Genomic DNA, 25056 nt, shown 5'->3' with positions numbered 1-25056 from the left:
TGAGCATTTCCATATTCATCAAGGTTTTACCAACATCCGTGTCAAGGATCCTGGCAACACAACATACCACCATGATGAATAGTGATGGACGATGCAGATGCAAAGGAAGATAACACCTTCTCAGATTTCACCTTAGCGAGGCCAAGGAAGCAAAATCTGGATGATCGACCGAGAGACATTTAGCACTCCGCTTCTAATGTTCTCCTTGATGTTCTAGCGTAACCCATTAGATGTGGTTTGGTATCTTGAACATCAAGTAGTAGGTCGGACTTCGGGTGCGCAGAAATCCATAAGGAATAACTAGTGGAATAAATCCTAAGAAATCCTTATGGGGAGGTGGCCAACTTACTCGATCAAGATACTACCATAATAGGTCTTCCGGCTGGGTGTGTTGGCCACGACATCCACTTTACCGGTTATCGAGAGGGCAATATTATAATTCTTGGAGAATGTTCCAACCATCATGTCTGCCTGAGATTTAGATCTGGTTGGTGTCAGAATATTCCAGACTCGTCAAGTCTAGGAAGAAAAATGAAGGTTTGCAACACAAATCGACGAGATGACGTTGCGAGATTCTCAGGGGATGAACTACGATAGCAAGCTCCAAAACACGAGCTGGTTCTGCTACAAACATGTGAACACGTTGTCCCAGACAAGCATGCCCACATGGTAGTCTTACAATGAAACACTACCGAGTTCTGGTTGGGAACCATCAACGAGGATATCGAAGTTCTTTCATAAGTCCGGATTAGCTCTTATGAAGGAACTCCTTCTCCTTGAACAAATCAATCAGTGGCTTGGTGTGCTAGGGATACATATAGAATGAAGGTTGCAAGTCTCCAAACCACGGTATACTTCGCACATATGCATGACTGACTTGGGATGATTCCAGAGGAGGCAAAACAAACTTTCTCGAATTCACGGCGGCAACTTGCATCTAATGCACATGAATTAGAGTAAGTCACTTCTTTCATCCAACATATGCTTCATGAACGGATCACGAAGATAATGCTTATAAAGTTTCCAATACTAGCTGGATGTTCAACACGAGTCATGGAGAAGGTAGCAGTGTTGCTGATGGGCTCAACAACATTTCATCCAGGTTTCCATGGAGATGGAATTCCATAATTATGTGAACAAGTGATAGCATTGGTCAGACCCAAAAGATATAATGGTGTATGCTCGAGGGATCAACCACGAGTAAGACAACATTATGAACATCGTTGGTTCTGATTTGACTTGATGATAGCCCATACTCAAATCAAAGTCTTAATATGAGAATAGGTCCAACAACTGATCACAGGGACCAATCGATGAAGATATCATCTATCTTCAACACACACAAAAAGATATCCCTTAGTGATAAACTAAGTCAGATAAGCTTTTATCTTCCAACTCTCCAAGTTGTTGTTTTGCTTAACCAACTAGCTCAGGGGTATCCAGCACGGATTCTTGGAGAAGGGGTGGTTTACAAGAGACCCACTTGATCACGAACTCAACATGGCGGTCAGGTGGCAACCTGGTGACACTTCCGAGAAGATATTCGGAACATCACGAACCACCGATATGTTACTAAGCTCGAGAACGATCTTGCTTTTCAAAGCAAGACGATATGACCGAATAAGCAAGGACTGACACTATCCTAACTCATTGATCGAAAAGTGCACCGGGAATAAGGACTGGGTAGCACGATCAACCTTAGGATGTGATTCAGTAACCAACACGCTAAGGATGAAATTATTGTCCTTTAACTACCAAGCAACGGAGTTGCTAGGAGTATAGATTTCACACATCATAGTTCACCTGTCGGCATTCCGGCCGTGATGACACGGAACTGAGGAATGAGCAATGATGGCGAGAAGTATCACTGCATTAAGAATTCGTGAGAGATGGTGCAATTCTCATAAAACTCTTGACATAAAGATGGTAACACTCCCAGGTAGAACAGAACAAAAGCTGGATTGGCATTTTGATCTGCGAGTTACAGCTACTTTGACCCAATCCTGGATATGGTTGAGGTACTAGAGTTTGTTTCTCCTAGTCATTCTGAATAGAACGGCTTGACAGACCCCAAGGATAATAAGCATCGATAACACGAATGCACAATTACTCCTGACTATCAATTGATAGACGAGGGCCAGAAAATAACTAAAGAGGGACAACCCAAAGGAACATATGTTTTTCTAAGTTGTGGATGCATGGATTAGTATGTCGAACAAATTCAACATATTTCTTCCGGATAACCCATGTAGAGAAGGAAGGACTGGCAGAGTCACAATATGAATGGAGTACTCCTCAAGAGCGCCCTGGTTGTGATCTTTTGGTTAAAAGAACTTCTGCCATGAATGGTTCATGGTATTTGGAGGAACGATATACCACGGACCTCGAGGACTAATGCAAAGGTTACTAATAACCTAAAGGAACGAGCAAACACTATCAACAGGAGGTAAGTGGAGTGAATCTTGGGCTTAAACCCAGGAATAGAATGCTTACTAACTAAATGGCATCACGGGATGCTTTCGAGAATAATGGCCAGAATCATCACACTGGGGATGCAAGCATTGCTAGATTACTAAGTGGTCCTCTAAGACACCTAGGGTCATAATAATAACTCCAACATATATGTCAAGGCAACAGAGTACCTCAACTCAACGATTAGTGTGGTTAATCTGGCCCAAAGGAACATCGAGAACAGAAAGAAGGGATTTGCAAATGCATCAGATTATTTAGAAGCCTGGGATGACTCGGACAGCTTAACGGCTGTAAATGCTCAAAAGAATTGAGACATCCTGCAAAATGGTGGCGTAACTACCCAGAAGCACAATATCAAGGTTCCGAGATCAACAGTTAACATATGGAAGTAGTAGAGACTGAACTGAGGCTTGAAACCAACAATCCTATAAGTCTACGGATTAGTAACACGTGATCCTGATAGAAAGATGAGAAGGCCTAGTTCTTAATCCCCGTAGAAGAGAAGAGGGTGACTCAGATCAGAAGGGCATAAGTTAAAGGAGTAAAAAGAGCCTTACGTTCCCTTCCACAATCAATTCCCTTACATAACTAAAGCATTTCTAGACTCAACTTCGACCAGTTTGGCTTGGTAATCCTACAGGCAGTCAGGCTCTGATACCAACGCTGTCGGGACCTCGATTCCAAGTCACACCGATCTAGCCTGTAACACCTCATATCACTTTGCGGCCTCACGCACGGCACTCCCACGGGTGTCGCCTTACCATGGCCCGGGACCGTTTGCGCCTTTTGGCTCACGTATATGACAATGTCGCTAGCATCCATATGACAGAGAACCCGGGCCGACATGGCTAGTCATGAACCCAAAGCGGCACTAACGTATGGGGACAGGCATACATGAATCAACACCGAACGTGTCGGTCAGCAGCGTGCGAATCCGGGCTGTAGCACTGGGCTAACAGGACTCCGGATGTCACCGCGTGACATTTCCCCGAAGGGACAGACACAGGAACGATATGAAACACATGCCGGCCAGTCAAGTGTTCCGGAGCAGTAGTGCTGGGCTAGCAGGACTCCGGTGAACCGGGCTGTAGCGGACTACTATGGCTCATGGGAGCACAAGACTACATTTCCCCATAGGAGAGGCTACCAAGGATAAACAACTAGGTTGTCGGATCCCACACATACCAAGCATTTCAATCATACACACAATATGCTCGATATGTGCAAATACAACATGGCATCACAACAAGACTCTACGACTCAGAGTATTTATTCATTAGGCTCCGAAGAGCCAGATATTACAAACATGGGTCTCATGACCCAACATTCAGAGCATACAAGTCAAAGCACATGCGGAAGCTTAACATGTCTGAGTACAGACATCTACAAATGAAAAAGGCTGAGAAGCCTGACTATCTACCAGATCCTGCCGAGGGCACAAGATCGTAGCTGAGGTATCAAGCTAACGTCGAAGTCCACACGAAACTACTAGCGAGACTGACGTCTCTCTGCAAAACATAAAATAAGCAAACGTGAGTACAAATGTACTCAGCAAGACTTACATCAGAACTATCTACATATGCATCGGTATCAACAAAGGGGGGTGGTGGAGTTTAACTGCAGCAAGCCAGCTTTGACTCGGTGGCTATCCTAACTACGACTGCAAGCAACTCTTTTGAGGTGGCGCACACGAGTCCACATATTCACCATATCAATACTCCACTATGGACCCGCTGCCGTCTCCCTACGAGAACGCCATCCATAGCACTCACGCTTATCTTGCGCATTTTAGAGTATCCACTTTCACTTGTCTATGAACTGTTATAGGCAACCCAGAAGTCCATTTCCGCGGACACGGCTATTCGAATAGATGATGTTAACCCTGCAGGGGTGTACTTCGTCACACACGCTCTCGCCACTTACCACCATGTACACGTCGTGTACCTCGGCAACCTTCAAGCGGAAGCCTGGCGAGGGAGTCGGCCACAGCCTACCTAAACACTCAAGTCTCTAGTCCAGGTTTATCGCCTATTCAGGTTCCATCCGCAGGGAGTCCGGCCGAGGTTTCCACATACGGCCCCGAACGATGTGTGCAGGGTTCCCGAGACACCAAACGGGCGCCCGGTACACCGTGCCACGTGCCTACCGCATCACAGCCCACCCCTCGGTCAGCGCTGTCCACGGCCTCCAGCATACTACTAACACCAGAAACTACTTGCAACTCCTGGACAGAGGACAAGGGTGATTAAGAAGCCGAGAGGGTCCATTGGTTTCGGGCCCAATGCGTGGTAGTAATTGTATCATGGATCACAAACACAGAACTCAGTTCCTGAGGACGGCTGCAATGAGACAACCCACCATGTACTCCTACATGGCCTCTCACCGCTACCTTTACCAAATCATGTTCACACACTTAGCTCACACACAGTAGGACAGGTTCATCACCATTCCAATTCATCCCCGACGAATCAGACCCGACTCAACTCTAAGCAGTAGCAGGCATGACAAACGGGCATGAATGAGTAGGCACATCAGGGCTCAAACAACTCCTACTCATGCTAGTGGGTTTCATCTATTTACTGTGGCAATGACAGGTCATGCAGAGGATAAGGGGTTCAACTACCGCAGCATGTACAGTTGAATCGTTGTTGTCCTAATGCAGTAAAGAGAGCAGGAGCGAGAGAGTGGGATTGTATCGGAATGAACAAGGGGTTATGCTTGCCTGACACTTCCGAAGATAGCATTGAGTCTTCATTAGTGTCATCGAACTCATCGTCGGAAACACGGCTATCGAGAGGGGACAATACCGGCAACAGAGAGGAAACACAATCAATGCAATGCACAATATGATGCATGATCATGACATGGCAATATGAATGGGTTTTGAGCTAATGCAGCTAGCAACATATTAAATGGAGTTGGTTTGAACCTTAGGTTCAAATTCAAACTCCATATAAGACATTTCAGATGCCATTTATTTAAATTGTCATATACAGTGGCTGTAAATTGTTCAAACATGCATGAGGATGCCATAAACAGATTCTTTGGATTTTTTTGATAATTTTTCATATATAAATCATTTCATTCTGAGCTACGGTTGATTTTATATGATTTTTAGAAGTTTATACTATTTTCTGGAATTTTCTGAATAAACTTAAATCCAGATAATGCTTTACTGCGTCAGCCTGACGTCATCACTGCGTCAGCGAGTCAACGGGCTGGCCAGGGTCAAACCTGACCCGTGGGACCTGCCTGTCAGTCTCTCAGTGCCTAATTAAGTTTAGGTTTTAAACTAAACTAACTTTTAACAGGGGCTGGCCCCACACGTCAGTGGGTCAGGGGGAGAAGTCAAACCCCGGTCAAGCAGGGTCAAACCCGCCGGACTTGGTCCACGGCTCGTCGCCGGTGAAACCCGGGACGGCGGAGGGGCTCGGGATTTGCCCACGGTCGACCAAATCGACCGCGGTTTGGTCCTACGCGTAGCTGGGGCTCGCGCGCATCTAGTAGGCCAAGCGGGAGGAGCTGGGGTGGTCTAACTCGACGGCGGCGAGCACGAATGCGGCGGCCGGAGTTCGGGCGTCGGTGGTTTTGCTGCTGTAGCGTGCTAGTGGGTGAATGGATGCACTAGCGAGACGCTACGAGGTGCGGTGAGTGTGTTAGGCACCGCGCGTGACCAAATGGTCACCGGAGTGATGCTGGCGTCGAGCTCGCGCGGCGGCGTGCTACGGTGAGCAAGGGGGCGGCGTCTACAATGAGCAAACGGAGCAGAGAGGAGGGGGGTTTGACGCAGGGGCTCACAGTGAGTGCAGAGGTGGCCTCGGCGTGCTCGGGGAAGCACTGGAGCGAGCGGGGCGGCGAGAGGGATCTCCGGCGTTGGGAGGTTGAAGACGACGACGTGGAGGCACTCTGGGGCGTCCGGCGTTGCACAGCTCGACGAGGAGGAAGAGGGATACTAGGCGGAGCTCTTGGGCATCTCAGGGCGTCGCCGGGATGGCGGTGTCCGCGGTGGTGGCGAGCGGCGGCGACGGAGGCGTTCGGCGGGAAGAACAGAGGAGGGGGAGAGCGTTCGGGGGAGAGGTCGAGGCGTCGAGGGGGTATCGTGGCGCCGTCTAGGTGCAACGGGGAGGAGCCAGGCAGGCTGGGAGGGAGGAGGTGGCCGCGGCGTGTAGCTGCGCGCGTCGGGCACGCGCCCTCGCCTACTGGCGCGAGGAGGAAGGCGACAGGAGAGCTCCAGGTGGGCTGGGCCGCCAGCTGGGCCGGCCAGGTGGCTGTGGTGGGTGCCATGTAGGTATCTCCTCTCTCTGCTTTCTGTTTTTCTAATTTGTTTCTGTTTTCTAATTATTTTGATCTGTTTTGAATTAGTAAAAACACTAACTCATTTTGTAAAATCCTGATAAAAATTGTGGGCACTTTTGAAAATATTTCCAACAGCCCTCAACTAGTTTCAGAATTATTAGAGCATTTAAAATATTTATAGGATTTAAATGCCCCAATTCAAATACAATATGAGTTAATTCAAAAATCCAAAAATGACCTAGAAATATGTTTATCATTTTTGGCAGAGGTTTTTACCTTTATCAAAAATCATGAACTTTTCTAAAGGGCATTTGGGTTCATTGAAAATGTTTTTAAGTTGAACCTAGTTGAGTTCTTTTGGGTGCTAGGGATTGATCACCCCTATTTCAAGTTTAAGCAAAATTTAAACATGATGCATGAGGAACAAGCAAAGTCAGACAAGGGCTGATCTGGGGCTGTGACAGTCAGGGTGGCCAGGCCCTGCTCAATCCTCAGAGTGGATTGGATCAGATATCCAAGCTGGTCTTGCTTGCTCTTCAAGAAGACCTGAGATGCGTCTTCCACAGTTGGCATCTTTGCAGCCTTCTCAGCTTTAGCTTTGGCTTTCTTCTCTTGTGCTTGCACAGATGATGGTTCATTCTCAGTCATGACAACTGTGTTGTCCTCAAATTCAGGATAGATGGGTAGATGCTCCTTGTCCAAGATGTACTTGCCTTTTGATCATCTTTGAGTTGATGCTCCTTGTCCACAGTTGCCCATCTTTGAGTTGATGAGCTCCTGGATGTGTGGGGCATATCCACAACTTCTCTTCTGATCAGCTGCAGTCCTCTTGGTTGTTTCCACAATCAGGCTCATAACCTTGAACTTTTGTGGGACATCAAATATGTGCAGCAAGTTGATAGCATGTCCTCTGATCATCTTGTGATCACCTGACTTGGGTAGAAGTGTGTGCCTCAGAATCCAATTGATTGTTGGCAGACCAGACAACAAATAGTGTACAGATCCAAACTTATGTGTGTCCAAAGCAGCATCAGGGATCTCTTTGTACATATTGGCCACAGAGTTGTGGTCTTTCTTCTTCTTGGCATAGACATCCAAGTCATCCTCATGTTCCTCAGGAGCATTTATGAGTTTGGCCCATTCTTCAACTGTAGACTGGTACCTAGTACCCTCAGACATCCACACAATCCTTCCATCTGGATAGAAGTGTGAAGTGGAGTAAAATTGCATAATGAGCTCATCATTCCACTTGGTGAACTTCTGAGCCACAAACTCATCAACTCCACATGCCTTGAAGCTGTCATATACACCAAGGAAGTGATCCTCATTTTCCTTAATGAATTTCCAATCAACCCATCTCATGTCACACACTATGGGCTTCTTGTCAAGTAAAACAATCTCATAGAAGTCTTGTTGTTCCTTAGTGTGGAATCTGTATTCCACAGCAGTCCTTCTCCTGGTGGCATATGGATCAGACTCTCTCCATAGCCTCAATCTTGAATCCTTCCTGATTTTCATATTCTCTGCAACTGGCTATCCATCATTGTGATCAGGGATCTTGGGCTTCAGCTTCCTCAAAACAACAGAACCATCTTCCTCTTCTTCTTCAGCAGCTTGAGGCACTGGGGCCTTGTTCTTCTCCTCAGTAGGGATGTTCCTGGTGCTCCTCTTGGGTTTTGGCTTTGGAGCTGGAGCAGCAGTCTTAGGAGCAGTTTTGGGCTTAGATGGAGCAGCCCCTTCCTTAATTGCATCTCCCATAAGCTTTTGAGCTTTGGGTGCTGGTGTTCCATCCTCTTCCTCTTCCTCTTCTTCAGAATCTCTCATCATTGAAGGTTTACCAATAACTCTGGCAATGGTCTTCTTGACCCTTTCTTTCCTCTTCTTACCATCTCCATTTTCCTTGGGTTCAAGTGTGAACTCCATTGTTTCTCCTGTGGCAACTTTCCTTGGCTTAGACATGGGTTGTCTTCTTGCTGGCGTCTTAGTTTTCAGACCTGGCTTAGTTGCAGTAGCTGAACCATACTCTTTCTTCAGCACTTTCTTCTTTGAAGTGGCTTCATCTTCAACAGCCACATAATCTTCATCTTCAGAGTCAGAAGTCCTCTTCTTCCTTGTTCTGGTAGCAGCCTTTGGCAGATTGCTTGGAGTGCTCCTGCTGCCTTCATCATAGCTGCTAGAGGGACTAGTGCCCTCACTTAACTGAACCTGTTCCTCTGACTTGTTCTGGCTGTCACTTTGGTCAGACATCTTGCAAGTACAGTGTTAGCAGACCCTGTGAATAGGTTATAGATGAGGTAGAGTAGATGAGCATCACAAAGTACAGGAGTTTTTGCAAAACAGATGACTTAAAAACTTAGTTTTAGTTCTTCACAGAAAGCATTTCGGATCTACCGATTTGTAAACTTGGTGATACCGAAGCAGCTTTTGGAACCTGAACTAGTCAACTCGGTCAGACCGAGTCACAGTTCGGTGGTACCGAGACTGCTAGGGTTTCACAGAGAATCGAACTCAGTCACACCGATTTGCAATTTTCGATCGGACCGAAAATGCGTGTGCTCTGGCCTAAGCCAGAATCGGTGAGACCAATTTCTACAACTCGGTCGGTCCGAGATGAATTCGGCGGAGACCTAACCCTAAATTTTCAAATCAAAACTAATCTACGGAACGTTTTCGCTAGACAAGATGATTTCAATTATGGCAAGAAACATGGCAAAGCAATGTGCTAAGAATCAGAGTTAAAGATTAGCACAATGATCAAGTCCGTACCCTAGTGCGGCGACGAACTTGCTACGGCGGCAACGGCGGAGAAGATTTCCGTTGACGGCGGCGGAGACCAGCGGCAGCAGGTCGCTGGCGATGAGAGGACGATCCGGAGACCAGAGGAGGCAGAGTAGTTTACGCGCGGGCGAAGGGGTTCGGAGAAATTTCCAGATTTTGACCCAGCGGTATATATAACCTGACCCTATCGATGTGACCGAGTGGAACGACTCGGTGGCACCGAGATGCAAAACTGCAAGCAGTTACTGCAACTTGGTGTGACCGAAAAGTTCTAATCAGTTGCACCGAGATTGAAAACCCTAGATCAACTTGGTGACTCGGTAGGACCAAAAAGGATGAATCGGTCAAACCGAGATGCACAAAGAGGTTTTGGAGGTTTAAGTCTATGACGAATCGGGATCTCCGAGTGCTCCTCACACAGAGTGGTTCGAATCTGACTTGATCAAACTTTGTGATGTAGCATGAATAGAGTTTGACACGAGAAAAGCATAGATAGCTAGAGGGTGTTCTTAGGCATTCTTGTCCATCCACTTGGAAAAGAGAAAGAGCCAAACAATCATAGCAACAAATGGATGTCCTCGAATGAGTAAAATATGCATCCAACATGCTCACACAATTAAAATGGCAAATGAAATATGTGACAAAGCATGCACAAACACTCTAGCATCTATCAAGCAATTTGGCGATGACTAGGTCATCTATATATGAGTATATTGACTTAGGAGTCAAATGAGAACATTTGATCATAAGTCATACTCATCGTTTAAGCACGAGTGGGGTTACCACTTTTACATAAATCATTGTTGTGTTCACACCATTAGAGTTGCTTTAGCTCATTGATTTGAGCAAAGCTCCCCCTAGATGTGATATCCCCCCTAAAGGGAATGAACTAACCTTGGGTTTTGTCGATGATGACTTCATGTAGGTGTTGAAGATGTAGATGCTCAATGTTGATGTAGATCATTTGGAGCAATCCTTTGGAGTGAGTTGCACTTTCAATACCTACACGGGTTAGTCCCACAAGGAACAAACACGGATATCCATAGACATAGAGTGACGCATACACAAGATGATGTCCATGAAGTCATTAGGTTACCTTGTCCCTTGTCTCACCAACAAGAGGGTTTGTGACTCCTTGAACTAGTGCAAGATATGGAAGTTGTTTGCACTTGTCCTTGCCAAAATGATAGGAGTGAAGTATGTTGGCGGAGTCACCCTCAAGAACTCTCTAGTTCTTCTTCTTCTGGATCCACACCATCTTGATGGGAACCCTTGGAGTCGTAGTTGTACTTGATGAAGTGGACCTTGATGTAGTCTTGGCAACCCACTTGACCAAGGCCTTAGGTGCTTCTTCAAATGCATCAATTTCCTCTTGAAGCTTATCCTTGCCTTTTTGCTTGTGGTCTTGTGGTGGAAGATCATCTTGAGCTTGTGTTCCTTTGAAAGAAGTAGGATCACACTTCTCTTGTTGAGGAACAAACTTTGTCTTGGGGTATTGATCTTCTTCCCACTCAACTCCATTGGCATCGAACTTCCATTCAAAACCAACACCTTGATTCTTCCGGTGTCTTCCTTGCTTGCGCACAATTTCCTCAAATTGCTTACTTCCGGCAAGACTCTTGTAAACACCTTTCTCTATGATTCCCTTCAATAAGCTATTTTCTTGCTCAAGTGTAACTTGGCTAAGAGAATCATTAGTGGAATCAAGAGAACTACTAGAAGCATCAACATTGGATTTAGCATGATTGTTGTTACTACTAGATGAAGAATCTTTCTTGTTCTTGTTGCTAGATTTAACTTGTGGCATCTAAGTAGACAAGAGTAAACGCTTGGCAATGTAAGAAGAACTTTTCTTGCGAAGATCATCATTGACTGCCTTTAAAAACTCATGCTCTTGCTCAAGGTTGAGCTTTTCAAAGCGTAGCTTATCATGAGTCTTTAAAAGTTCTCGATGATTTTCCAAGGTAGTTTCATGAGCTAACTTAAGAGTGTTTAGTTCTTGAGTTAGACGCTCAATCTCCTTCTTATCATCATCATTCGTTTTATCTTGATTAGCATGATTAGTTGACGTTTCATCATAGTTTTCATCACTAGAGTTGTCAACAAGTAAATCATCATCACCTAGCAAATCATCTTCATCACTATTGAAATCAACATACTCGGGATGTGTTACGTTTGGACCTTTGGCCATGAAGCATCTTCCAATTCCTTCATTTGGTGAGTCAAATATTTCATACGAGTTGGTTGACACAAGTGCTAGACCGGCAACACCTTCATCTTGAGTATATTCGGAGTCGGAGTGATAACTTCTTTCGGAGTGATTGTCGGAGTCGGAGCCGGATACCCATTCACCAACATGAGCTTGATATCTTCTTTTTGTGTAGCTCCTTGATGATTTTTCCTTTCTTTCCGAATCCTTGCTTCTCCGAGAGGGTCTTCGTTCATAATGATCATCTCTACTCCTCCTTTCTCTTGGTGGTGATTCTTCTCTTCTACTTCTTTTGGGAGAATCTTCTCTTCTTTTGTAGGGGGCCCTACACTCATTGGAGTAGTGTCCGGGTCTTCCACAATTGTAGCAATTATGCTCACGACTAGAAGATCTTTTGTCATTATAGGACCTTGACTTGGAACTTCTTTCTTTGCTTCTACTCCTGTAGAACTTGTTGAAGTTCTTTACCATTAGGCTCAATTCTTCATTGAAGTTTTGTTTCTCACTTGAAGATGTGGGAGTATCACATGAGGCTTTGTAAGCACCACTTGACTTGTTGTGAAGCTCTTCCTTATCCATGAGTGACATCTCATGAGCAACAATTCTTCCAATGACTTATGTTGGCTTGAGATCTTTGTAATTGGGCATCATTTGGATCAATGTGCACACGGTATCATACTTTCCATCCAAGGCTCTTAGGATCTTTTTATGATTAATTTGTCGGTCATCTCTTCACTTCCTAAGCCAGCAATCTCATTTGTGATGAGAGCAAGCCTAGAGTACATTTCAGCGACACCTTCACCATCCTTCATTTTGAACATGTCAAGTTGACTTTGAAGCACATCCAATTTGGGTTCCTTGACGGAGTCGGTACCTTCGTGCATATCAATCAAAGTATCCCAAATTTCCTTTGCATTCTCAGGACGGCTGATTTTGTTGAATTCTTCGGGGCACAATCCGTTGAAGAGAATATCACAAGCTTGAGCATTGTATTGTAGCATCTTCAACTCTTCCACTATAGCTTCACGGTTCGGTTCTCTCCCATCAAAGAATTCACCTTGCAAGCCAATACACACAATAGACCAAACGGCGGGGTTATGTCCAAGAATATGCATTTTCATCTTATGCTTCCAACTAGCAAAATTAGTGCCATCAAAGTAAGGACCTCTACGGTGGTAATTTCCCTCGCTAGACGCCATACTCTCCTAAGTTGTGAAACCAAGGCTATGACCACCAAAAGCTATGGAAATCAAAGCAAATGGAGACCAAAGCTCTGATACCACTTGTAGCATCGGAAGTATGTCTAGAGGGGGTGATTAGACTACTTGATCAAATAAAAATCTAGCCTTTTCCCAATTTTAGTTATTGGCGGATTTTAACAACTTAGCACAAATCAAGCAATCAACCTACACATGCAATTCTAAGAGTATAGCAGCGGAATGTAAAACAATTGCATATGAAGGTAAAGGGATGAGTTTGAGGGAGCAAACGCAATGTTGACACGAAGATTTTTTATCGGTGGTTCCGATAGGTGGTGCTATCGTACATCCACGTTGATGGAGACTTCAACCCACGAAGGGTAACGGTTGCGCGAGTCCACAGAGGGCTCCACCCACGAAGGGTCCACGAAAAAGCAACTTTGTCTATCCCACCATGGTCGTCGCCCATGAAGGACTTGCCTCACTAGGGTAGATCTTCACGAAGTAGGAGATCTCCTTGCCCTTACAAACTCCTTGGTTCAACTCCAGAATCTTGTCGGAGGCTCCCAAGTGACACCTAGCCAATCTAGGAGACACCACTCTCCAAGAAGTAACAAATGGTGTGTTGATGATGAACTCCTTGCTCTTGTGCTTCAAATGATAGTCTCCCCAACACTCAACTCTCTCATAGGATTGGATTTGGTAGAAAGAAGATTTGAGTGAAAAGCAACTTGGGGAAGGCTAGAGATCAAGATTTATGTGGTTGGAATGGAATATCTTGACCTCAACACAAGTGTAGGTGGTTCTCTCTTAGAAAATATGTATTGGAAGTGTAGGCATGTTCTGATGGCTCTCTCCACGAATGAAGAGTGGGTGGAGGGGTATATATAAATCTAACCGTTACACACAAATCACCAAACTCGGTGGGACCGAATCATTAAACTCGGTCGGACCGATTTAGTTCAAAATGTGAACGTTAGGATTCTCGGTGGGACCGACATGTCAACTTGGTGGGACCGATGTCATTAGGGTTAGGGCATAACGTAATCTCGGTGAGACCGATTACACAAACTCGGTGAGACCGATTTTGGTAATAGCCAAACAGAGAGTTGGTCAGGCAAACTCGGTGGGACCGATTCGCTCATCTCGGTTGGACCGAAACGTTACGAAAAGGAAACAAAGAGTTTGCACTACAATCTCGGTGGGACCAATCGCTCATCTCGGTTTGACCGAAACATTACGAAGGGAAATAGAGAGTTTGCAACCCCATCTCGGTGAGACTGAGATCCCTATCGGTGAGACCGAATTGATTAGGGTTTCTGGCAGTGGCTATGTCAACTGAACTCGGTACCTCCGGACGTGAAACTTCGGTGGGGCCGAGTTGGACTTTTTGGTTTAGGACATATGTGGATATGAGAAAGTAGTGAAGGGTTTTGGAGCATATCACTAAGCATTTTGAGCAAGAATCTCATTAAGCAACACCTCATCCCTTCTTAATAGTATTGGCTTTTCCTATAGACTCAATGTGATCTTGGATCACTAAAATAGAAAATGTAGAGTCTTGTGCTTTGATCTTGAGCCAATCTTTTGTCCTTAGCATTTTGAAGGGTCCACTTTCTAATACATGCCATGCCAAACATTGAGCTTTCCTGAAATATTTATCTTGGAATAGCATTAGCTCAATGAGCTATATGTTGCTAGGAATTACCAAAACCACCCAGGGATAGTTGCACTTTCAGAGGCCATACCCCCCCAAAGGCACTCAGGCTAACCAGCCAGACTGCCCCCCTCGAGGACAGGATAGGATGACTAGAGAAGCCGAACACCCACCAGCCACCCCCCCCTCGCTAGAGGGGCAAGGAGCCAATATTGCCAAAGGACCCATATGATCTACGGCACGACCTGGATGCGAGAACAGGTCAAGCAAGATCCATCTATGGATCTAGAGGATACCCTCCCACTAGACGGGACGGATACCAAGCGTGGCTCGACCAAAATGATGGAGCTTGGGAACAACACCGAGCCCCGATGGCAGCCAAACTCCGGCGTGATGTGGCACGAGTCAGGGACGCCACTCACCCAATGTGCTTCACAGACGAGGCAGTGTAGCATTAGTTCCCTGAAGGGTTTAAACCCGTAAACATCGAACAATATGATGATGGGACTACAGACGTGGATGTATGGATCAAAGATTTCCTTCTCCATATTCACATGGCCCGAGGGGATGGCCTCCACGCCATCAAGTACTTGCCACTAAAGCTCAAAGGACCTGCCTGGCACTGGTTGAACAGCCTCCCCGAGAAATCCTTCGGGAGCTGGGAAGAGCTCGAGGATGCCTTGTGAGCCAACTGCCAGGGCACCTATGTCCATCCCCTGAACGCCTACGACTTGAGCCACGTCGTTCAACAGCCCGGAGAGTCAGCCAGGCAGTTCTGGAATCAGTTTTTAACCAAAAAGAACCAGATCGTCGACTGTCCGGATGCCTAAACAATAGCTGCATTCAAGCATAGTATCCGAGATGAATGGCTTGCCCGCCAGCTCGGCCAAGATAAGCTGAGAACAATGTCGGCACTCACCTCTCTCATGACCCGCTTTTGCGCGGGGCAAGGTAGCTGGCTAACTCGTAGAAGCAACAACCCGGGAGAGCTTGGTACTTCAGAAGTCTGGGATGGCAACAGGAAAGCAGGGCGCAACAAAAACAAGCGTCGACACAACGACAATGAAGCCGATAACACGACATTGAATGCCGGATTCAGCAACTCCAAATCTAGACCGCGTAAGAAGCCCTCTAAGGGGAACCAGGATTGACCCACCGCGGTGGACAAGATCTTGCATAGGCCCTGCCAGATCCACGGCACCCCGGACAAGGCCGCCAACCACACCAACTGTAACTGTTGGGTGATTAAACAGGCCAGCAAGCTCACAACCATGGACACAGGCAAGGGCCCCCGCAGTGAGGACGATGAAAAACCTCGTAGGCCAAACAATGGAGGCTAGAAGTAGTTCCCTCCTGAGGTAAAAATTGTGAATATGATCTACGTCACACGCATACCCAGGAAGGGGCGGAAGCGTGCACTTCAGGATGTCTACACCATAGAGCCAGTCACCCCTAAATATAACCCATGGCCGGCTTTCCCTATCACTTCGACAAAAGGAATCATCTGACCAGTATCCGTCATGGAGGAACAGCAGCCTCGGTGCTTGAGCCCATCGTGGATGGATACCACCTAACCAAAGTCCTCATGGATGGAGGTAGCAGCCTCAATCTGATTTACTCAGATACAGTGAGGAAAATGGGCATCGATCCTTCAAGGATCAAACCCAGCAACACAACCTTTACAGGGGTAATCCCAGGCGTTGAAGCGCGCTGCTCGGGAACCGTCATGCTGGAAGTAGCCTTTGGCTCACTCGACAACTTCCGCAGTGAAGACTTGATCTTCTACATCGTCCCTTTTCGCAGTGGCTACCACGCACTTCTCGGTCAAACAGTGTTCGCTCACTTCAACGCTGTCCCACACTACGCATACCTCAAGTTCAAGATGCCTGGACCAAAGGGCGTCATTACCGTTAATGGTAACACCAAACACTCGCTCCAAACGGAGGATCAAACAGCGTCTCTCACAGCCGAAGTCCAGGAAAGCAAAGAAGTGCCGGACATTCACAAACGAGCCCGACCTACTTCACGGATTCCAGGGCCCTCTGGCACTTACCCTAAATACGGATACACCCCCACAGCAAAGCCTCTTCAGTCGCAAAGTACATACCTCGCGTGCATCACTTCGCGCTCAAAATTCCTTGGGGGCTATGGTGATAAAAACTGTCGACAGGTCAAGTGTTCGGCTTAACCGAACCATGTACTCAAAGGTCCTTGGACCAACATCAGGCACTATTAAAGGACTAACCAGGTGTAAAGCTGATCCACTATGACGACTTCTCAAGACAATCCCTCAAGGGCCCGCCCGCCGGCCACTATCTCTCCAGTCTAGGGATCCCCCAGAGCAAAGGCGTAGACGTGCAGCAGGGCGCAGTAGGGACATTAAACCATGCATCGAAGCCCTGTGTAAACCATTCCTATGTTACTTACATTTTGCAAATTATTTACAATAGTTACTTCGGTAGTTCAGACTGTACGGTTAGACATAACGAGCTAAAAGGAAATAAAAACTACCTTTCACGGTTCCATTGCAGTTATCTTTGTTGCATAAACCTTTCCCGCTATTCGACGCCGAAGCATGCTATTTGGGCGCACACACTCTTTAGATGTGGTTGGCTAATAGACCGGTGGCTCGATCATAAAACTCGACCTACACATCAGACTGGCACTATCTTTTCTTTTAAGTGTTCGGTGTCTCGGATATTGCATTATATGAATCGGTTCTGAATTATGTCTTGGGTCAATAGTTGGGTTGCCTGGCTCCTATGCTTACCCTCTTACGTTATGCATGTTCGGCTAGGAGGGTAAGGGGAACCATTGCAATTGTACTTCTAGCTAGACTGGTTAAGTACCTCAGTGGAAAAAGCCAAAAGCTGACTGTCATAATAAGCGAGAACTGGTCGGCGATCCGACGACACGTGTTAAGCTAAAATCGATGGAGGTTATGTCATGTTATACGAGGGGTTTGCCCTCACGCAAACCAAGTGATTATGGTTTGCACCACGGCTCGTGCAAACATCACAAACCATGACTATCCCCCGCTGTCAAGCTCCTATGACTAAGTGAAAGCTCCAAAACCGCATAGTCTAAGTGCCTTGTTTCCCTTACGCATTACCGCCTCCGGGCGCCGAGATGTCGGCTGAGGGTCACAGTGCAGAGGTAAAAATACCCCTCGTAGAATCTACAAGGGGGCTGAAACCAACGAGTGGTAACTTTCAGATTAAAACGGCCGCACAGTAGTCAAACTAAACACAAAAAAGATAGGCAAGGTTTGCCACGCCATACAAAGAAATCGCATTGCAAACTATCATCTGATACATGATAGTGCAATTCATTCATAAATTACATCTTTAGAGCACTGGGCCTCTATTGCCCGAGCACCGTCCATCAAGAATATTTTCAAGCCTAGCCAAGTTGTCAGCTACGGGGTTCTCAGCTCCTTTCCTATCAGTAATGTGTAAATCAAATTCTTGTAGCAAAAGAACCCACCTAATAAGTCTAGGTTTAGCATCTTTCTTTTCCATAAGGTATTTAATAGCAGCATGACCGGTGTGAACAATTACTTTAGAGTGAACTATATAAGATCTGAATTTGAAAGGTAGATGGTGCATTACATAAACCAAAAGGCATACGTCTATAAGCATAAGTTCCAAAAGGACAAGTAAAGGTGGTTTTCTCTTGATCGGGTTGTGATAGAGGTATTTGAGAGAAACCAGAATATCCATGAAGAAAACAAAAGTGTGTGTGCTTAGACAGTCTTTCTAACATTTGGTCAATAAAAGGCAAAGGGTAATGATCCTTTCTAGTAGCTTTATTAATTTTCTAAGATCAATTACCATTCTATAGCCAGTCATTACTCTTTGTGCAATGAGTTCATTTTTATCATTAGGAACAACACTAATACCTCATTTCTTAGGGACACAATGAACGGGGCTTATCCATCTACTATCAACTATGGGATAGATTATACCTGCTTCCAGAAGCTTTAATATTTTAGCTCTTACCACTTCTTTCATTTTGGGATTTAGTCGTCGTTGATGATCAACAACTGGTTTAGCATCAGGTTCCATATTGATCTCGTGCTGACATAGAGTGGGATTAATGCCCTTAAGATCATCAAGAGTATATCCAATAACAGCATGATGCTTCGTCAGAGTTTTTAATAATCTTTTCTCTTCATGCTCTATAAGTTTAGCACTAATAATAACAGGATATATCTTTTTCTCATCAAGATAAGCATACTTCAAAGTGTCAGGCAATTGCTTTAATTAAAACACAGGATCACCTTTAGGTGGAGGAGGACCTCCTAGAGTTTCAACAAGCAAATTATGTTTAAGGATAGGTTGTTGCTCAAAAAATATTTTGTCTATTTTATTTCTTTCATGCAAGTGCATATCATTTTCATGGTCAAGCAAATATTGTTCTAGTGGATCAGTAGGAGGTACGGCAATAGAAGCAAGACCAACTATTTCGTCCGTACTTGGCAATTCTTTATTATGAGGTTGCCTACAAAACTTGGAGAAATTAAAGTGATGATACACATCACCAAAATTAACACTAACGGGTTCTCTCTTGCAATCTATCTTAGCATTAACAGTGTTGAAGAAAGGTCTACCAAAGATAATGTGACAAAAGTCATCTTGTGGGCAAGGACTAGAAAATCAGTAGGGTGTTTTATTTTTCCACACAAGACTTGAACATCTCTAACAATCCCAACCGATGTGATAGTATCTCTATTGGCAAGTTTGATAGTAACATCAGTATCTTCTATTTCAGCACGTGCTATATCATTCATAATTTCTTGGTAAAGAGTGAAAGGAATGGCACTAACACTAGCACCCGTATCACATAAGCCATGATAACAGTGATCTCCTATTTTAACTGAGACAACAGGCATGCCAGCAACTGGTCTATTTTTATCTTTAGTATCTGGTTTAGCAATTCTAGCAGCTTCATCACAAAAATAAATAGCATGCCCATCAATATTATCGACTAAGAGATCTTTAACCATAGCAGTACAATGCTCTACTTTATTTGTTTAGAGGGTTTAGGTGCTCTAATATTACTTTTGCGAACCATAGCTGAAACCTTAGCATGTTCCTTTATCCTAACAGGGGAAGCTGGTTTTTCAATATAAGCAGTAGGCACAACTGGATCAACATTGTAAACGATAGTTTCATCCTTAACTACTACCGATTCTTTAATTTCTTCTTTAATAGGGGGATGATATTTAAACCACTTCTCCTTAGGGAGGTCAACATGAGTAGCAAATGATTCACAAAAAGAGGCTACTATCTCAGAGTCAAGTCCGTATTTAGTGCTAAACTTGTGAAAAGCATCGGTATTCATAAAAGTTTTAACACGGTCAAACTCAAGCTTATTACCTGACTCTTTACCTTCATCGAGTTCCCAATCTTCAGAGTTGCGTTTAATTCTTTCTAAAAGATCCCACCTGAATTCAATAGTCTTCTTCATAAAAGAACCAGTACAAGAAGTATCAAGCATAGATTGATCATTACGAGAAAGCTGAGCATAAAAATTCTGAATAATAATTTCTCTCGAGAGCTCATGATTGGGGCATGAACATAACATTGAATTAAGCCTCCCCAAGATAGAGAGATACTTTCTCCTTCATGAGGCCAAAAATTATATATATAATTCGATCACGATGAACTAGATGCATATGATAATTTTTTTGGTGAAATTCCAATTTCAATTGATTCCAATCCCAAGATGCAATATCATCACATAGCCTATAATATGTCTATGCCCCCCCCCCAAAGATAAAGGGAAAACCTTCTTATTAACTTCATCTCTGGGCAAGCCTGCAATCTTAAACAATCCACAAACTTCATCCACATATATATGGTGCAAGTTAGGATGTTTTGTTCCATCTTCTGCATAAGGATTAGCTAGCAGTTTCTCTATCATAGCCGAAGGAATTTCATAACCAATATTGTTAGTAGGTGCAATAGGTTGAGGAGCAACTCTTTGTGCTTCCATTCAAGGTGAAGATACCCTGAACAAACCCCTCAAAGGATTGTTTTCCATAGTAACAAGTCAAGGTCAATTCCAGCACGTAATATAATTTTTCCTTACCAATTTCCACTTACGAAGAGCGCTTCACTCCCCGGCAATAGTGCCAAAAAATAGTCTTGATGACCCACAATCGTAGTCCTTTTGATAAGTAAGAGTGTCGAACCCAACGAGGAGCAGAAGGTAATTTCTGCAAGCACTGAAATTGTAGGTAACAGATAGTTTGATAGCAAGATAATTTGTAACAAGCAAATAAAGTTAACGGTAACAAAAGTGCAACAAGGTGGCCAATCCTTTTGTGGCAAAGGACGGGCCGGAACGGTCTCTTATAATAAGTAAAATGTTCTTGAGGACACACGGGAATTTCATCTAGTCACTTTCATCATGTTGGTTTGATTCGGGTTCGCTACTTTGGTAATATGGTATGTGGGTGGACCGGTGCTTGGGTGATGTTCTTACTTGAACAAGCCTCCCACTTATGATTAACGCCCTCGCAAGCATCCGCAACTACGAAAGAAGAGTTAAGATAACAATCTAACCATAGCATTAAACATGTGGATCCAAATTAGTCCCTTATGAAATAGCGCATAAACTAGGGGTTAAGCTTCTGTCACTCTAGCAACCCATAATCTAATAACTACTCCGCAATGCATTCCCTTAGACCCAAAGATGGTGAAGTGTCATGTAGTCGATGTTCACATAACACCACTAAGGGAATCACAATATACATACCATCAAAATATTGAACGAATATCAAATTCACATGATTACTTGCAACATGACTTCTCCCGTGGCCTCAAGAACAAGGACAACTACTCACAAATAATATTCATGTTCAAGATTAGAGGGATATTAAATAACATAATGGATCTGAACATATGATCTTCCACCAAATAAACCATCTAGCATCAACTACAAGATGTAATCAACACTACTAGTCACCCACAAGTACCAATCTGAGGTTTTGATACAAAGATTGAACACAAGAGATGAACTAGGTTTTGAGATGAGATGGTGTTGTTGAAGATGTTGATGAAGATTGGCCTCCCAAAGATGAGAGGGTTGTTGGTGATGACGATGGCTTCGATTTCCCGCTCCCGGATGGAAGTTCCCCCGGTAGAATCGCTCCGTTGAAGGGCAAAAGTGCTCCTGCCCAAGTTCCGCCTCAAGACGGCTGCGCTCCGTCCCGAAAGTCCTCTCCTTATTTTTTCTAGCTCAAAAGACCTTTATACCAGAAGATGGGCACCAAAGGTGGGCTTGGTGCCCACTACCCACCAGGGCGTGCCTGGGGGCCTAGCGCGCCCTGGTGCCTTGTGGCCACCTAGCAGCCGCCCTCCGATAGTTCTTTTATCCAATATTTATTATATATTCCAAACTAATTCTCCGTAAAAATTTAGCTCATTTGGAGATGTGCAGAATAGGTATCTCTGACATAGCTTTTTCAGGTCCAGAATTTCATCTGCCGGTATTCTCCCTCTTTGTGTAAACCTTGCATATTATGAGAGAAAAGGCACAAGAATTACTCCATAAAGTGTTATAATGAATAAAAACACTATAAATAACAGTAGGAACACATGATGCAAAATGGACGTATCAGGGTCCTTCGGGACAACACCTCTCCGGTTTCCCAGCAGTTGTGGGGGGAGGGGAGCACGATGTGGTCTCGCTTTCCACCAGCTCGGCTGGCGAAGAGTCCCCCTCCGAGACGCGTTCGGTGGGGAGCTCAGGCGGTGGGCTGCAACGAGAGAAACGTGCATATTATTGAGTAATGAGTTTGGAGCCAAAAGCCCGGCAAATCTTTGGATTTGTACCTTTGGGCAGCGGGCTTGACCATGGAGTTCCTCTTAGGAACCTCAACGGAAGCCTCGGACTCCTCCCAGGGTCTGAGCTGTCATTGGAGAGGACCACCTTGGCCCTGCATTGCTTCTTGGGGCGGAAGAGATTTGGACCTCCTCGACATCATCTGACGCCGCCCTCTTCCCTCTTCGGGATGAGTTGCTCTCCTCCCCTTCCTCTCCCTACTCCCCCTCGTGAGGGGAGGGGGTTTGGGTTTCCCCGGACTTGGTGTCCGGAGGACCCCTTGGACGAAGGCTTTCTCGGGCCTCCCTCTTCTCCGCTTTCCTCTTCTCCTTCTTCTCTGGCGCCACGGCCAGCATCTCCTCCATCTAGGCCGTCCTAGAGTCCTCGAGCAGCAGGGCCGGCTCTGCGAAATGCGGAGAAGAAGGAGTCAAGTCCCTTGTTAAAGGACAAATATCCGCACATAAAGAATAAACGCTTCATTACCTTCCGAGGAGGGTTTGCGGCGTCAAGGCCGATGTCCTCCTCCTTGGCTGGCCACTCCTTTTGTGGATTAAATAGCACCTTCCACAGCTTCTCGTGGGTGGTGCCATAGAAGCGCTTCACGGTGACAGGGTCTTCAGGCATGTAGGTCCACATTGGGGTGGCCCGGAGCTGGCAAGGTAGAGGCGGCGGTGGAGCATCACCTGGACCATGTTGGTCAGCTTGGCCTTCGCCTTTATTATGCTTAAGATGCGTTTCTACAGCGACGCCACCTCCACGGGCGAGCCCCAATCAAGGCCCTTCTTACTCCATGAAGTCAGTCTCGTGGGTGGTCTGGATCTGAATTCGAGGGCCACCGCCCAGTCTGCGCCGCGTAGCTTAGTGATATAGAACCACTCTTTTTGCCAGACCTTGACGGTCTCTATGAAGATGCCCTCTGGCCACTCGACCCGGGCGAGCTTGCTGATCATCGCCCCTCCACAGTCCGCCTATTGGCCATCAACTATCTTCGTCTTGACATTGAAGACCGTTAGCCACAGGCCGAAGTGCGCATGGATCCGCAGAAAGGCCTCACAGACGACTTTGAAGCCGAGATATGCAGAAACGAATTTGGGGCAAGATCGTGGAAATCTAGCCCATAGAAGAACATTAGCCCCTTGAAAAGGGGTGGAGTGGGAAGCCCAGACCTCGAATGCAGTGGGGAACGAACACCACTTTCTCGCCTGCCCGGGGCGTGGGGATGACCTGGCTCTCCTCTGGAGCCCGGTGAATGACATTGGTCGGGAGGTAGCTGGCTCGCTTCAGATCCTCGATGTCATTGTTGGTGACGCTCGAGGCCTCCCACTTGCCTTCCGAACCAGATCCAGCCATGGCCGAATTGAGGAAGTGGCTAGGCGAGGATTCTTGAGGAAAGATGGAGCGAGGCGCTGGAGCTCAGTAGCTTGGGAAGGCGATGGCGAGATAGGAAGGGGAAAGCATGCGGGACGGGTGGTGGCAGCTTTTCTTTTATAGGCTGTTGAAACATCAAGAGTCCCTCTAACTACGCCGTGGACCTCGCCACTTCTTGATATAATCGTGCCATTATGCGCGCGAGGGGTGACCCGAATCATTGATCATATCCCTTGAAAAATGGGGCACGATCTCTATGTCGACGGGACGTGCCAATAGAAACCGCCTCCAACCAGGAATCAAGTTTTTGGACCAGTCAGTGGCTGTGGCCGGCAGTGACCTTTCGCCAAAAGTTGCCAGGCGAGGAAACTGTTCACATTCGAGCGGTTGGCCTTCGAGGCTAAGTAATACATACTATCTGGAAATCTGGACATAATCTGGGGAAAACATGTCCGAGCTGGACTAGCGACCTTTTTGAAAATTCCGTAAAGAGAACTGGTCCACGAAGCAGGCGATTCACTGTACCTACTTCAACTTCGAAGACTAGTTCGGTGGCTACTGAGGGAGTCCTAGAGTAAGGGGTCCTTGGCCTGTCAGCCTCTTCCTATGGGCTAGATAGGTGTGCTACCCTTCAACTACTTTTGAAAGGTCGAGCTATTAGGCGTCTTCGTATCCGGACAGGAAATCCTCGAAGCCTTGGTGTGTACTCCAAGTGAAGATCGAAGACTTGACACGTTATTTCCTTTGTTGTAACCGACTATAGGTAACTCTAGATACCCCTGGTTCCTATATAAATCAGAGTGTTAGTCCATAGAGGCTATAAGAAGAACCAGCATCCTACTCACCTAGGGTTTAGTTCATCTGTTCTCGTGGTAGATCGACTCTTTAATCAGCATATACACATCAATACAATCAAGCAGGACGTAGGGTTTTACCTCTTTGAGAGGGCCCTAACCTGGGTAAACATTGTCCCCTTCATCTCCTATTCCCCATTGATCCAAGATCCACAGCTCAGGCCCGCTACCCGAGATCCGCCAGTTTTGACACCGACAGAAAGGAACAGTAGATGACTGATATGTCTCCAACGTATCTATAATTTTTAAATGTTCCATGCTATTATAGTATCAATCTTGGATGTTTATATACATTTATATGTTATGTTATATCATTTTTTGGGACTAACCTATAAATCTAGTGCCCAGTGCCAGTTGTTATTTTTTTTGCTTGCTTTTGGCTTTTTAGAA

The sequence above is a fragment of the Aegilops tauschii genome, chromosome 7 (assembly GCF_002575655.3).
Source record: "Aegilops tauschii subsp. strangulata cultivar AL8/78 chromosome 7, Aet v6.0, whole genome shotgun sequence".
In the NCBI taxonomy this organism is placed as follows: Eukaryota; Viridiplantae; Streptophyta; class Magnoliopsida; order Poales; family Poaceae; genus Aegilops; species Aegilops tauschii.
This window is presented reverse-complemented; position numbering follows the sequence as displayed.